The sequence below is a fragment of the Rhipicephalus sanguineus genome, chromosome 4 (assembly GCF_013339695.2).
Source record: "Rhipicephalus sanguineus isolate Rsan-2018 chromosome 4, BIME_Rsan_1.4, whole genome shotgun sequence".
NCBI lineage: Eukaryota > Metazoa > Arthropoda > Arachnida > Ixodida > Ixodidae > Rhipicephalus > Rhipicephalus sanguineus.
The window spans coordinates 120,222,424-120,235,040 of record NC_051179.1 but is presented as its reverse complement, the minus strand read 5'-3'; positions in this window follow the sequence as shown (position 1 = coordinate 120,235,040).

Here is a 12,617-nt window from a genome sequence, read left to right as displayed (position 1 = left end):
CCTATCAAAGGGTACTGACCGCTTCTACGCCCTCCGCATCCTCGAATATATTCAGCAAAGTCGCGCTCCTCAGAAACTATTATATATACCCAGATATTGCAAATTTTACTTATTTAGAAATCTGTTGTGCACTTCTCAATAACTATATCTTTATACAGGCTCAATTGTCCGCTGTGTTTCCATCTGCTGGCGGCGAACTTCGTATTACACAACTGTGATGGATACAATCACAACTTCAAGTTACTGCCATGCGCATTATCCACCCAACGCATTGTTTGTGCACCCCGCCAAGGTGGTCTTCTGGTTATGGTGTTCGACTGCTGACCCGCTGGTCGCGGGATCGAATCCCGAAAACGTACGCGTGCAAATTCCATATGTCTTAAAGCGAGAAATCGTCTCATAGGACAAGGATTAATAGTAAGGAGGTCTTTAACAGTCTTTTAACATTGTTTCTAAAAACGCAGAGCCTTCCTTAATGAACTATGATCTACGGCACTGGTAAGACACAATCTGAATAGGCGTTCCAGCACTCGGCAATAAGTGTTGTTACCTTGCAGTTTTGCCTTTGTGCAGCATCAGAATTTCGAGAACGGAATTAGACATATGTCTTAGCAACAGCGACTTGACTGTATGAATTCAGTAATCGTTACCTCGAACATATCGAAGCAAAAATATGCATGAACAAGGCCTAAAATTAGTTAAATATCAGTCACAGGCCGTAACTGAGAATATGTTATCGGACTTCTGGCTTCACATTGTGCAGACAATAAGTGGGACGTCGGTCGATAGTGCGTAATTTGATATTTTTTCTATACTATAGAACAGCTCGATAAGCAGCATATTCCGTGTCTTAAAGTACTGCTTCGTACAGTATTGTGAACAGTGATTACTTTCAATGACGTCAATGGGCATTGTTTTACATAAAAGAACGCGACCTGATTTTCTATACATTCGCTGTATAAGCGTACCACTAGTAGTCGTTTTCCACATAAATACAAATATACGCATTCACCACGCGTCTCAGATATTATTTAGGCAGGTATATCATTTGTCATTATACTTGGTCACCTTGATGTTGTTGTACTTATCTCTTATGAGCACGTTATCAACTGCAGCCAATTGACGTTGATTGAATGGTCTTTCCCTGGTCCCATTGCAAATTTCGGTTAGACGCTAGAAGCTACAAGACGCTGTCTGAGAAACTTTTAACGGAATGTTTTTTCAACTGCTCCTGTATTGGCAGTATTATATTAATTCGAGCTGTACGTAAACGTATATCTTCTGACCCACTCTGCTATCTTCTTGTACCTTAATGAGAGAAAAAAAAGATCCTTGAAAGATCAATTGCTGTATTGAAGAAGACAAGATCATTTATCGAAACGTTGACGTTGGCTGCAACTCCAGAATTTTGAAACTGCTTTAAACCGTCCATGTTCTCCTGAACTTCTGCAATTTTGGCGTGCCCCTTAACGGCGCACTTACCGTTTTCCTTTCCAGGGGTCGCACCGTCGTCCTCAGTTTATGTTGAACCCTTTTCATAAGCCTCCAGATTCCTTCCTTTTAGGTAAGTATCGGTAACATGACGCTGCTACATAATTTTCTATTTGGGTGTAGAGTTAAACTGCCATTCATGATCTAAGAAAACCAGCCTAATGTGCCCCACCCCATTTTAATTCTTCTAGTTACTTGTCTCGTGGTTCGCAACTGCGGTGACTACCAGTCCAAAGTAGACGTATTCCTTTTCCACCTCCAGTTCCTCGCTGCCTGTCGGGCCTCGTCCGTAGATCACAAAGGACTCCGGAACGCATTAAAAAAAGCGTTATAGTGCACCTCTTGGGCAAATCGTCTTCACGCACACACAAAATAATAATGACGGGTCATATGTGAAATATGGTCATATGCGGATCCACAGCCAGTCCTCCATAAAGAAAGCGACATATCCCAATAAAGAAGGGCGTACGGCAGGGAGACACGATCTCTCCAATGTTATTCACCGCGTGTTTACAGGAGGTTTTCAGGGCCCTAGATTGGGAAGAATTAGGGATAAGAGTTAATGGAGACTATCTCTCAGTAACCTGCGATTCGCTGATGACATTGCATTGATGAGTAACGCGGGAGACGAATTACATCTCATGATTACTGAACTGGATGCGCAAAGTAGAAGAGTAGGTCTGAAAATTAATATGTATAAAAGTAAAGTAATGTGGAACAATCTTGGCAGAGAACAATGCTTTGCGATAGGTGGCGAGACACTGGAAGTTGTAAAGGAGTACGTCTAATTAGGACAGCTAGTAAGCGCGGAGCCGAACCATGAGAGTGAAATAACTAGAAGAATAAGGATGGGATGGGGCTCATTCGGCAAGCATTATCAAATCATGAATGGTAGTCTACCACTATCCCTCAAGAGGAAGGTATGTAACAGCTGCATCTTACCGGTACTTACCTACGGAGCAGAAACCTGGAGACTTACAAAGAGGGTTCAACTTAAATTGAGGACGACGCAGCGAGCGATGGAAAGGAAAATGGTAGGTGTAACCTTAAGAGACAGGAAGAGAGCAGAGTGGGCCAGGGAACAAACGGGGTTAAGGATATCATAGTTGAAATTAACAAGAAGAAATGGATATGGGCCGGCCACGTAGCACGTCGGCAGGATAACCGGTGGTCATTAAGGGTAACTGACTGGATTCCAAGAGATGGCAAACGCGTGAGGGGGAGACAAAAAATTAGGTGGGTAGATGAGATTAAGAAGTTTGCAGGTATAACGTGGCAGCAGAAAGCACAGGACCGAGTTGATTGGCGGAACATGGGAGAGGCCTTTGCCCTGCAGTGGGCGTAGAAAGGCTGATGATGATGATGATGACGTTGACAAGGCATAGCGGTGCTACAATTATACGCACTTTCTCGTTCATTACATTCTGCAGGATGACAATGACATTCCCAAATACTGCTTGCCTTTATGTCAGATGATGACTTTCAATACTGTGATGCGAAGTAGCGCGTATTGGCAGAGTCATTCAGAAGCATTGAATGACTCTGGAATGACTCTGAATATTAAAACAGAATGGTTTGATTCCAATATTGTTTTCTCTTTATGAAAATTATATTCCGAATGTATATTATGTAGAAAGAAGCCTGTTTCTTGTAAAACATTTTTGTGTATGTGTGCTGAAGTAAGCACGTTCTGAATGTATAAATCTTTGTGAATGTATATGTGTAAAAAAAAAACCATGAATATGATAGCATAAAACCAAGTAATATCTCATACTACTGAAATGTGTATAATATGTGTATAATATGTCACTTATTTGTATATGTGTATGTTACTGATGTGTAAATGTGTATGATGTGGCACTGACGCAGACTGTATCAGGAGGTCAAGACCTCGTCAGGCTATTTAGCCTTTAGTCTTTGCCTCCCGCAGGGAAATTTTGTATTTTTTTCCTGCAAAATAAACAATGTTCAATGTTCAATGTATTGGTAAGCAATACAGATGAGCTGCGGATGTACAACATGTTTGGTACACGCACCCCATGGGCTGTAGCTTTCTGATTTCGGTCGATGCTCCGTTTAGAGAATAGGAAAAGCGAAAAGAGAAAGCTTCCAGCCATACGATACAAAGGCTGTTGGCCAATCGCCAAACGCTCACAACAATCACAGCGCGAGATGTAGGCTTCATCACCATTGTGCGAGGTACCCTCTGCTCATCTCTAAAGCAATACATGTGCACCTACGTAGTTGCACATTTTGTTGGCGCTGTGAGGGATAATGATGATGAATTATGGCCGAGCCCTTTGCAAAGGGTGGGCAGCTTTACGCAACCCACTACTTAAGCAATTCACATGTGATACAGTGTGCGATTCTACGCTTCTTCTACACGCTATTTGCCTAGTTGGTAACATGACTAATCGCCCAATATGAAGCCTCTATAGGATCTTTCTTGGAAACAGTTCGAAACATTGACACCATTTTTATGCCCCGAAGAAAGCGGAAAATTCCGGAGGATCTAAGGTGGGGTTCTTGACTGCCACGGAGAATACCTGCGTTCAATTCCAGCTTGGATGTAGCTTTTTTTAACACGAAAGTGTTTTATGCCGGAGTCCACCACGGCTCCACTGACGTATTTCCGTCAGGGCTATGACGTTGTAAAATATAAAGACTAACAGATCGCAAAGAAAAAAAAAACTAGAAGAAAAAATGTTCTGTCACCGGGAGTCGAAATTACGACCCCTCGCTCCGCAACGCGCGGCGCGAAACGGTTAGGCCACAGACAGCAAGTTTTTCTCCATGCTAACGGCGACCTATTTACATACACCATTTGCCGGTGGTGGCACTCAGAGATCGGTGGTACATCAGCCTGTTTTCGCTATCACTAGCGAGATGGCGCGAAGGGCTCGAAGAGCGCGCTTTAGAGATAGACGCCCCGCGCGTCGCGATGAGTGCGCGCCGCTACAGGGCGTGGTCGCTCGCGCGCGCTCTTATCTCTTGATGGCGGTGGTTCGTACAGCCGCCCAAACCTTTAACTATAGTGCGCGAGCGCCGACGTTTTTTTGTGTGTCAGCACCGTACGACAGAGCCAAGTAGCAAACAGGGTGACAGTAAGCGCATGCCCACGAAGCGCGCTCTGCTGGGCCCATCGTCTGCTTGGCTGTTCCTTCGTGAAAACGTCACCCTGCATTAACTGATTTCAGACGATCAGGCAGCGCGCAAGATCAGCAAGCAACCGAGTAGATGAAATCCGCAAATACGTCACACGCCCTCGCGCATGAGATAATCTGACAAATGTGGATCGTTCATTTGTTATCTGGCGACGAAATCGCTTTTTTTTTCCTTGTAAGAGGGACGCTTACTCTCGCCCTGTTTGCAACCTGGCTCCGTCGTATGGCGCTGATGCACAAAAAAGTCGGCGCTCACGCACGATAGTTAAAGGTTTGGGCGGCTGTGCGTCTTGTGCTCTCACCGCAAGTTTGCGTTGAGAGCACGAAGGTCACTTCGCTCACTGCAGCGGCCGCTTTTGCGAAATGAGCGCGGTGCTCAGACAAAAATAAGTTACAACTGTGACAGTTCGCGCTCATCCTGTGTATGTTCGTTCCGTGCGTTCTTTCTGCTTGAGCAGCGCGTTGCAAGTTTCTAGCTGCTTGCCGTTCTTCGCCTGACATTACACTTTCTTGTGTAACATTCATTCCTTCACCGCTGGGATGAAAGAATGCCCAACAAACGCTCAAATACGTCTGTGAAGACACGTTTCACTTTCGTGATTCCTATGACAGAGGGATCAGCCAAGTTTTTTTTAAAGGGCTCCTCAGCAGGTTTGACAATTTTGAACCTGACGAGCGCAATGCATACACCGGGCGGTAACGATCACGTCTGCAAAAATTTGCAACGCTACGCGCAGCGGAAATGGGTCAAATTTCAAGCGGAACATTGCTTGCCCTTCTTCTCGCGGGGGCGCGCCCAGAGTTTGAGAGGATGACGTACACGATGGAATGGCCCTACATAGACGGTAGTGCTGTGACGTCGGTCCTCTACGTAGACCACTGTGCAGTGGCGCCGCCAAGAGTAGTGCGTGACATTGCGATAATTATTGGACACGACATGTGTAGCCTGTGTAATTTGTTGCTTGATTAGATGAATAAAGTTGAGACAAATAATCAGACACACAAAAGGAATGTGTGCGTCTTTTACATAATTTTTTCGTGAATTGCAGCGAGATGCGGGGCTAATGTGCCTCCGTTTCGCATGCATTCGTGTCCCTGCGGTTAGCGCATAGAGCAGACGCCAGCCCTAAAACGAGAGTAATGTTCTGGCGCGTTCTAGCACTCCTTAGGCTCATTTATTCTCCCACGTCTACCTAAATGTTCATGCTGCACTGGCTGATAATACCGCTAGTATCGTGCCCGTACAAATTTCGCAGCTTTCATGCCCGTCCCGCAGAAACAGGCAGTACACCGAAGAGAACGCCGACAACGCCCACGGCCGCTACACAAATAAATGTAGCGGCCGTGCAATGCCGCTCGCGTGCTCGGGCTGGCTCGGACACGTCATGCGCACGTGACCATGCATGCGCATGACGTGTTCGTGCGTATGTGTCAGGTGATCATCCGCTGCCGAAGAGGGCAGGGAAGGCATTTGGCTTGCGAAAGCTACACGGGGCGAGCGCCAAGGGTTTGAAGCTCGCCTCCTGGCATCATGGTTTCGCGCCGCTACAAATTATTGCTTTCTTTTGCTCCTAATGTACCGATTTGAAAAATTCTTGCGGCATACTACTCTTCATTCGGCACACAACAACTTCCAGCGTGTAACTAAAATTTCTTGTGTGGCCTGGTGAGGGGCCCTTAGCACGAAAGTGTTTTATGCCGGGGTCCACCAAGTACTTCCGTTACAGATATAAAGTTGATAAAATGAACGTCAACGGGTGAGAAAGAAAAACCAAGAAAAAGATCCGCCGCTGGGAATCGAACCCATGACCTTGCGGCCGCGACGGTAAGCGCACGACGCGCAACCGACTAAGCTACCTTGGCAGAGGCTGTACACTTCACAAACGCGCCTTATATCTTTCACACATTCTCCCTCGCACGGTGCTCTCGGTTGGCGGTGTAGGTTAGAGTCACTAGAAAAATTTCAGAGTATCGCATCCGTTTTCCGCGCGCCGCCGCCGACGCGATTGGCTTACTCGCATCACGAGACCTCTCGCCGCCATATCCTTTCCAAGCGCTTTGGGTGCAGGCGCGCTGAATGCAGAGTGCGGCCGGACATTTAGCAGTACCACGGTCCCTAGAAGTACTTCGTCGCTTTTTTAAACGCGTCATGCAGATGCCAGAGAGTAGCTCACCAGTAACCGAACGTTGCTGGTGAGCTACTCCGGGAATTTCGTATATTTTTGAATTCCGTGTGGGAAACATTAACGTCAAAGAGCGTCGTTGTACGTGGCTGCATAGTTGGCCGCGGAATGAATTCGCCCCCCTCGAAGAACACTCCTTTCTGCAGTGAACTACACAAACTTTGCTGGAAAAGATGTCATGCAACAGGATACTTCACCTTTTCGGTTCGCTATGTTCAGCGACATTGAAAACTATATACTACATACCTTTCTATTTGCTTGGCTGTTTATATCTCGATCTGTTGAACAGATTGTGCATGCATTTCGAGTTATAAGTGTGTCACGCACGAGAGCGAAATCGAAGACTTATTAAAATAATGACTGTTTCCTGTATACCTTGAAGGCAATTGTCGCGTGATCATTTGCCAGTGCGCAAAACTGAAGCGTGTAACTCTGTTGATAAACTTGATATAAGGCAATGTTATTAAGCGTATTTTATATATTTTTTTTAAATGTTGCTAATGCTACATTGCGCCGAGCGCACCCTTACAATACTGTTTACTGGGTGAGAAATGGTCACAGCAAAAAAGAAAACAAAACGGCTTATCCTCCCACACATTGAGGGAATCGATTTCATGCGAGCCCTAGCTCGTATACACATACTGTGTTGCAGTAGCATGCGCGTTACAAATTTTCGGGATGTGCTATTTCTGATCAAAATAACATAAAGCACTGCGCCGAGGAAGTTTTAACAAGAGTGCATTACGAAAAAAAAAGTTGAAATTAAAAGCAGTGCAGAAACCGAACCCTAGCTGTTTACGCGCTGGCAACGCCAAAAAAAAAAAAACTTTGTCGGAACACAGCAAAATATTTGCAAATGCACTGTAACGTTGGAAATATTAAGGAGACAAAAATAGGAAATGAAACAACTGAGTAGTGACGTCAATCATTTTTGATGGCCTAATTTCTACTTATCTGTTAGGAAATGACAATGTATTCGCAAAATAAAATGCACGTTACCTACCGCACGCCGATTCGCCCGTGCGTTCGGCTGCTGGCGTTCCGAACTGAGAGAAATACTTCACGCACAACTTCCACTTACCGTACACACACCACTATTATTACAGATAACACCCAGCTGAACAGCAAGCATGGTGCGCAAGTAAGGTATGCGTCAGCGACCAGTCGAAGGACGCAATGCTGAATGTTCTCGATGTTCGATAATGTTCTCGAATGCGCTATGAAGTGGACCTGAACACCGACTGCAAAGCTAGCGCAAACAGTCAACGTTCACCAAGTGTCGAAATAAAGGAGATCTCGTACGGTCATTACGCTAATGCAACTATACAGCTCCGGACCTTGCGAACACACCCGGCCGTGAAACGAAAAGAGACCGATGAAGCCACGAAGAGAGTTCGCGAGCACATGGCAACATTCGCCGCACGTTTCACTAGCTACACCGCTTACCGCGCAGTCGATTCATGACTGTCGATGACTCGAAATCACTTCTGATATCCTTTTGAAGAAACACACACACACACATATTGCAGTTACGCCGAGCATAACACGGCATCGAGGCGAAAAGATCGGTCACTTCTCAACACACGCTACCAACGCGCCGGACGGTCCGGAAGGGATATGGCCGCCGCCGCCCAATGTTGCCCGCGTGCAGCCTACCTTTGCGGTACTCTGAAATTTTCCAGTGACTCTAGTGTAGGTAGGTGGGGCGGAGCGGAGCGGTGCCGCCGTCTGTGAGAGGCGAAAAGAAGTAATGCGTCACGATCGACACTTACTAGCGCTTACTCTGAGATTGCGCGCGGTAACAGAGGTCATGGTTAAAGCGTCTCGATACCAGCGAGGGACACTGACCGCGCTGGCTTCGCTGAGGCACCCTAGACGCAGTTACGGTCTTTGCCTTTCGCTTCGTGTTAGCGTGCGGCGGCTCATCGGAGTGGTGCAGCTTCCACATGCACCAACGGGATTAGTCCGCCGCCGACTGCTTTGATTGCGAGAGCACCGACTAACAAAACTGCCGCAATATGTGTTGCAGAAATGACACGATTTGGACAGGCGAATGTCGTGCCTTGGTGGAGCGAGACAGAGGCCAGTGGGACGCACGCGTTTGCGGCTCAAGCTACGAAACTCTGCCTCCCGTGTTGCTGAAGCGCAGCGCGGTAGTGTATGCATGAGCACAGGCGTCGGTTACCCATTGCTAGAACGCGCACCCGTGCCGTTTCTCTCCTTAATTGACGACGTTTTGAAGAAGTGCATATCGGGCACCAGTGTTGATTATGAGCTTGTTGGTGCCCTCTTTATGCTGGATTCACGATTCGTTGTGTCGAAATATATTTTCGCAACTTCAACTACCACAACGGTTAAATCATGATCATGGGCGTTAATCACCATGCGTCAACATGGCTGCATCTACGTCAAACGGTGCTATAGCTGCTAAACACGAACAGACATTGTACAAGCTCTCATATATCACTGCACAATAAGCACTACTTCTTTGAAGACACCGTTCACTTTCGTGCTATACCGATTCCTATGACGGAGGGATCAGCCATGTTCTTTTCTGATATTCCGCAATAGATGCGACGCACACGGGCAGCGGCGGAAGAAGACATTGGCACCAAAATGGGCTGTAGCAATGTCAGTAGCTTACGCCATAAAAGGCTTTCCCTATCGCTGAAGTTTACTTCGTGTCCTGAACAAGCCGGTAGACAACAGCGCTATACGCTTTAGGTGAATTAACAATAGGCAGTGTTAGAACTCTCTTCCTGGAAGACGAGAGGCTTGGAAAGTAAGGTTGTTTTTCGGGCAATGTAACTTCAATTTATACAGCGTTGTCATGTGTTGGACATGCATTGTGTTGCAGACAATGCAGCATATCTAAAAAAAAAAGGATGGGGCGACTCATTCGAAGGAAATCACGTGCATATACCTCCTACACGATTTCAGTTGAGGCTTGTAATGGTTTATGATAGTCACTTACTTATACACCAATTATCACCTCGCATTTGTATACCACCTGTAAATGCGTCAACTAGCTTTAGGCTATCAAGAAACGTTGCTTTCAGGTGTTACGAATAGCGCAGTGATGAAGCGTATTATTATTATTATTATTATTATTATTATTATTATTATTATTATTATTATTATTATTATTATTATTATTATATTATTATTATTATTATTATTATTATTATTATTATTATTATTATTATTATTATTATTATTATTATTATTATTGCGCAAGAGAACACGTTCGACACAGGCTGCACGTTTTTCCACTAATAGTAGTTGGCTTTAGCTAGGCGTTTGAAAGTGCGAACGACTTCCTGACGTGTTATCGTACGATCGCGGCAAACGCTCGTGGAGTTTTTGACACGCTAGTCCGTTTGTTGCAACAGTACTTTGGTAGTAAGATAGTACGGCGAATTCATAACGCGGGTTCCCATGTAAGTTTATATGCTTCTGGGCTCCATGCTACGAAACCGTCATCAGTTTCCGTCAACCCACATACACTCCAACTAGCAGCTGTTGCGCAGATACGCCGGTGGACGCGCCCTAGGCCTAAGCAGAACACCGCAGGAAACAACTATACACCACACTAAGGTAAATAGAAGTGAGGGTTCTCGCCTTGGTGTCATCGAAGGCAATGCCGTGACGGATAGCGACACTACAAGCAAAAGAAAAATAAAGTGCGAGTTTCGCCGCAAGCGCGATGCAAAAAATTGGCCGCGTATCTGCGTGCTTCGCTGCAAATGTCGTCTAAAGACGATAGAAGAGGCGCTGCGTGAGATATGGACGCCATCTGGCAATACGTCGGGTAACATGAGTGCTGTGTTGCGGGCTGGTAGTCCCGGCGCAGCAGCAGGCGAAGACCGGCGGTGACCAACGCGACCGGCGGGGACGCCAGGCAGCCCGAACACGCGGTTTGGCGCGAAGCGCCGAAGCAGAAGAAACGTCCACACTCAACGAGTACTCTCCACACACTCTTTTATTTACACGTCGCCTGGGTAATACAGAAATGCCAGAGCGGCGCCCCGTGGCATTCATACAGTGCAATACGGAACCGAAACCGAAACACAACAATGAGCCCGTGCAGAGGGCACGGAGGAAGACACGTTTCAGCGCAGTCGCATTTTCAGCGCAGCTTAAGAAACTAGGGTCTCTAGAATTACGTATCTATGTATTTTCTATTAAAGGAACACAGCGCCTAATATTTACCTAGTGATGTTGCGCCTCAGATATGCGTAATGTTTGCTTTTTGTTCAACAATGTACACAAGTATGAACTTAGGCATCCGTTCAAGGTGGCTGGCCCTTGGGCAAGTGGTTCAACTTTGGCCGGGTGGCTTAATCGAGTGACGTGCCGACAAACAGAAAGACAGACAGAAAGACAGACCAAAATTTCTGCGTTTAACTTCCCCAAGAAAGACTATCGTCTTTAAGAATGCGATTGCAACAATTTGGTATGTTATACGATGTAGGGCTAGCAGATAGCTCCTTTAGCATACGACCTGGCGTAATTTAACAAACCGCTGGCATGAGGTAACGCGGCGAGCTGCAGTGAGCGAAGCGGTCTCCGGGCTCTCTATATCACTTCAACGCAAGCTGAGCAGTGAGCACACGATACGTACCACTGGAGTAGCCAGAGCGCGTACCGTGAGTTGGAGGGAATTCAACCCCTCCACCCCCCTTGAAAATTTCCAATTTGCATTTGTATAAACACACGCACACGCATTTAAACTCACGTGCGAACATACATAAAGTATGGTTGAACCCCCGCTTCCTGCGCCCGAAAAAAATTTCTGGCTACGCTAATGGTGCGTACAGCGGTATGAGACGTCTATTGATCATGATAAACAGAGGGGCGCAATACTACGGCACACAAAGAGAAAGAAGGACATGGGACGACGCGCAACTAGCAACTGAAATATTTTTATTCAGGAAAGACATATTTATACCACCTTGCAATCATATGAAACCCAACGAGTCGACAAAAATTAAAACCTTGCGCTCAGGATGCCTACGTCAAGTGACGTTCTAGAGAGGCTATCTCCCCCTCTTGCAAACTGATGGAGGGGTGACTGATGCAATCCAGCCCCTCCCTCTGGATAATGATGGCCTCTACAATCTCCCTCTGCACGGAGTCCATATGCATGTAGATTACTGTTGTCTTATCAAAAGCACGCTTGCAGCTGCCTCTATCACACCCCTTGCAGTGCAGCGCCAGATGGGTGAACGGCCTTCTTGTTAAAGAGCTGTTGTGCTCTCGCAGACGCACATTGAGGCATACACCGGTTTGCCCGATATATGCCTTGCCGCACGACAGTGGTATTCTGTACACAACACCGCTTCCGCAAGGAACAAACTGCCTTACATGCTTGATGGCACATCCTCTTTTTTCACACTGCTGTGGCTTGGCTATTTTCTTACTGACTGTTGAACCAAGACCAACTCGTCCAACATTTTATTTTACTCAGTCTATTGATCGCCGTGAAGCTAGAGCACTCGCGGCCGCTACAAAGTGCGCAGCTCCTGCCGGACCCAGGCAGCGCCCTCTCCGGTACACCCCACGGGCCTTTCTCACGAAGGAAGGCAGCCGGTGCGTTTCCTCTCCACTTGAGCGGCGATCGTCAACTGCACTCGCAAGTTTTCGCTCGCACATAAGCATAAGACATGCGGCGCTATGTTATCACTCTTAGGCGTTACATGGAACCTGACGAGACAGCGATGGCAAAAATGCGCCTGGAGTGTCCATATTGTTACGTAGCAGTTGACACGCATTTTAA